We start from the raw sequence: 4,803 nt of genomic DNA on the forward strand, positions 1-4,803 counted from the left end.
TCGTGGAAAGAAATTTAACACACACAACGAACTTGAATAACTAGTGATGCAAAAATGTTCTATAAAACTGAATATATGAAAATGAAATATGTTTAAAATTTTACAGCTAAATTTATCATTTTCGCAAGCAAGCTTTATTTCCATTTTTCCTTCATATATAGCATCATAATATATAATATATATATATATATATATATATATATATATATATATAAATATATATACAGTACATATGTGACTTTTCATACAAGTTTCCTGGACCAGGGTTCGATTCCCAGCCGGTCAGAAACTATTGTCTTTGTGTGATTTCGCCTGGGGCTCTGATCCCGAGGTCGTTAAGAGAATCTAGACATTAATGTATCAAAAATATATTGCTTATTTGAATACATACATACATACATATATATATATATATATATATATATATATATATATATATATATATATATATATATACATATATATATATATATATATATATATATATATATATATATATATATATATATATCATCATCATAGTAAATCTATGAGATTCCCAACATCTAACAATCTCTAACTCTAGATACTGTCATACTGTATGTCTAAACAACACCAATAACAACATTGCCCCATTTCCCCTCATGTCTGGAAACTATGAACCAACAACCAAAAACGTTCTCTTCCATTAATTTCAGCCTTATTTTCTCACACATGAACGTCTTCAAAAAGCCAAATTCCAGGCAACGCTAACACGATTTCCTAACTTTTTTTTTTTTTTTGAAGATTACACGTTTACAACAGAGTACCCCTCAGAGTCGAACCTGAAAGGGGGCAATAAAATGCAGAGCAACTTCCGCCTGAAGAAAAAAGAGAGGGAGAGAGAATCGTAAGTAGCAGGCCCCCAACCACTTTCCTAATTACGTCATGAAACTCTGGATTACCGAGAAGTTGCACGCTCCGCAGGGCTTCTACATAAAGGGGAAAAGGAATTTAGGAGAGGAAGAAGACGTTTCAACTCGAAACTAGATTTTTAATACTTGAAGGATAGAATTGTTTGTATCGTTATCATTAATAATAATATGATTAATAATTTTAATATAAACAATAATAATGATAATAATATACAAAATAATATCAACAACAATCTTTCCTATATAATAATTAGCAAGTGTCTAACTCTCTCTCTCTCTCTCTCTCTCTCTCTCTCTCTCTCTCTCTCTCTCTCTCTCTCTCTCTCTCTCTCTCTCTCTCTCTCTCTCTCTATATATATATATATATATATATATATATATAATGTCTAACTATATATATATATAATGTCTAACTATATATATACATATATATATATATATATATACATACATATATATATAATGTCTAACTATATATATATATATATATATATATATATATATATATATATATATATAATGTCTAACTATACAGTATATATACATATAGTATCTATATATATATATATATATATATATATATATATATATATATATATATATATAATGTCTATATATATATATATATATACACACACACACACACACACACACACATATATATATATATATATATATATATATATATATATATATATATATATTCTGGTCACACTGAGCGGCATTGCCAAACGTATGACTATTCGGTCTCTTCCCATCCCTCGTTTAGGGAGGAGTAGACATATCCAGGTGAGAGGGGGTCCCCGTGAGGTACACTCGAAAACCACAATCTCCCACCAATTGCCGAAAGTGCCGTGTTGTAGTTAGGAAATGGTGGGTGTGTAGATGGTTAAATCTGTATGCGTGCATATCTATCAAAATATTTCCCAGTCATTTCTGACGGGTCGTGTACACTAATAATAATAATAATAATAATAATAATAATAATAATGAATCCAGCGCAAATTTAATTTAAAATCCGAGACAACTTTGCAACCAATAAACTATAATGAGGCAAAGCGTTAATGAGATTAAGGCTAATTAGGATACTGCCAGCGATGATCGTCCCTCACTTAATGAAGTGATTTTCCTGTACAATCTTCCTCTATTCATCAAACAACAAAGCAAATGATGAGAGAAGCGTGGCTCAAAGGGATTTTTTTGTTCAAATTGGAAATAGAGTTTTTGCTTTTTTTCATTACCTGGTTACATAACATAATTAGGAGAAGGTAAGGTGAGTATGATTCCTAGTATAGTTGCATAACGGAGGAGAAGGTAAGGTGAGTATGATTCGTAGTATAGTTGCATAACGGAGGAGAAGGTAAGGTGAGTATGATTCCTAGTATAGTTGCATAACGGAGGAGAAGGTAAGGTGAGTATGATTCGTAGTATAGTTGCATAACGGAGGAGAAGGTAAGGTGAGTATGATTCCTAGTATAGTTGCATAACGGAGGAGAAGGGAAGGTGAGTATGATTCCTAGTATAGCTGCATAACGGAGGAGAAGGGAGGGTAAGTAGGATTCCTAGTATAGCTGCATAACGGAGGAGAAGGGAGGGTAAGTAGGATTCCTAGTATAGCTGCATAACGGAGGAGAAGGGAGGGTAAGTAGGATTCCTAGTATAGCTGCATAACGGAGGAGAAGGGAGGGTAAGTAGGATTCCTAGTATAGCTGCATAACGGAGGAGAAGGGAGGGTAAGTAGGATTCCTAGTATAGCTGCATAACGGAGGAGAAGGGAGGGTAAGTAGGATTCCTAGTATAGCTGCATAACGGAGGAGAAGGGAGGGTAAGTAGGATTCCTAGTATAGCTGCATAACGGAGGAGAAGGGAGGGTAAGTAGGATTCCTAGTATAGCTGCATAACGGAGGAGAAGGGAGGGTAAGTAGGATTCCTAGTATAGCTGCATAACAGAGGAGAAGGGAGGGTAAGTAGGACTCCTAGTATAGCTGCATAACAGAGGAGAAGGGAAGGTAAGTAGGACTCCTAGTATAGCTGCATAACAGAGGAGAAGGGAAGGTAAGTAGGACTCCTAGTATAGCTGCATAACAGAGGAGAAGGGAAGGTAAGTATGATTCCTAGTAGTTGCACATTCATGTGGAAGAGGATAAGACCCAGATAATAAGGGATAACAAACAAGAATTGCATTAATTGTTGTATTCTCTTGCATACAAGAGAGAGAGAGAGAGAGAGAGAGAGAGAGAGAGAGAGAGAGAGAGAGAGAGAGAGAGAGAGAGAGAGAGAGAATGGTAATATTCCTGATTCCCTTTTAAAAGTTCACACAGATTTATGAAAAGCTCCTGGCTAATTGGCAGAGCTTCAAACAGATTTGTCTGTCTGTTTTCATTTCCTTATAGGAGTATGCAGGCCGTGCAACTATGAGCAGTCGTTGAGGCCAAGTCAAAAACTAATCTGATACTAGAATTATTAAATAAATAAAAATACTGATTTGAATAATTAGCATCTGACAACCCCGAAGAACGTATTGTCAGATCGAAGTGATCCATAGCCATTTAATAAGAAACATTTGCCCTTTATAATTTAGCCTCAAACTTTACTTCTATATCATAAATCAACGCCTCGTTGTATAAAAATCTGTAATTTTTCCTTCCATTCACCGACTCTTCATTTATCTTTAATAATTTACGTCTCTGTCTCTCCTGAGAAGAAAGCATTTCGAATAATAAAAACAATTTCACAAAACACTCCCAACTAACGAATTACTATCGGTTTTTTTGGTCACATATCTCGGCAAATTACATAACCTAAATTAATGAGCATTTCTTCCCCCAAATAACTAGCTGGGAAAGAAATTAAACCTTACTGTTAGTATTCTTTTTTCTTTGTTCTAGTCCCCCTTTTAAAGATTTGGAAACAACCATTCATTTTCTCCTGCAATTCTTAGTTTTGTCCTCGTAATGAGACCTAACAACACAATTACTATTTAAGATTAAATCTAGTTTTCAACGTTTCCCACATCTAATTTTGTCATTCCTTATCACTGCTAGATACGATTATTTTAACGGAACGTGAACTCCACCCTAACCCTAGCGACAGCATTTCATCATAATAATCTTCCTGAACGAAAAAAACTGTGAATCAACAAACAGCCATGAGCCAATAAAGATAATTTTTCTGCTTTACATCAGGAAAGAATCCATTAACCTCCAGTGAGCGCAAGTTTCTCAACCAAATGACCCAGAAAGAGACCGTAAAGGAAGATGGGAGTTGACTACTTGTTCAGTACCTTTGGAGTTACGAGGGCAACTTAATTACCAGCGAGTTTTATACAGCTTCATGATTCAACAGAGACAAAAATTAGTGTTTCATTTCAGTTAATTAATAGTATTTCATTCACTTTCATAATACACATCAATAATATAATTAAATAGAATTAGCTCTCTACGAAGACTTGAGCTGGCATTTATTTCACTTTATAAAAGTATCCTTGAGACAACAGCAGGGAAATGCTTATACATTATGTCACTCATTTCAAATCAGGAGAAAAAGTTTCCTCCCAAATTGCGACGTTAAAGCTGGGATTGGCATTAGGAAGACATTAGTTCAAAACATGCTTAAAGATTGAAGTCTTATTTTCTCATTAAAGGATTATTTACAAAATCCATATACAGTGTATATGTATATGTATATGTATATGTATATGTATATATATATATATATATATATATATATATATATATATATATATATATAAAATTTATATATATATATATATATATATATATATATATCCAAATAAGCCATATATATTTTTGATACATTAATGTCTGGATTCTCTTAACGACCTCGGGATCAGAGCCCCAGGCGAAATCACACAAAGACAAGAGCTTGTGTCTGGCCGGGAATCGAACCC

Source organism: Palaemon carinicauda, chromosome 38 (genome assembly GCF_036898095.1).
Source record: "Palaemon carinicauda isolate YSFRI2023 chromosome 38, ASM3689809v2, whole genome shotgun sequence".
Taxonomy (NCBI): Eukaryota; Metazoa; Arthropoda; class Malacostraca; order Decapoda; family Palaemonidae; genus Palaemon; species Palaemon carinicauda.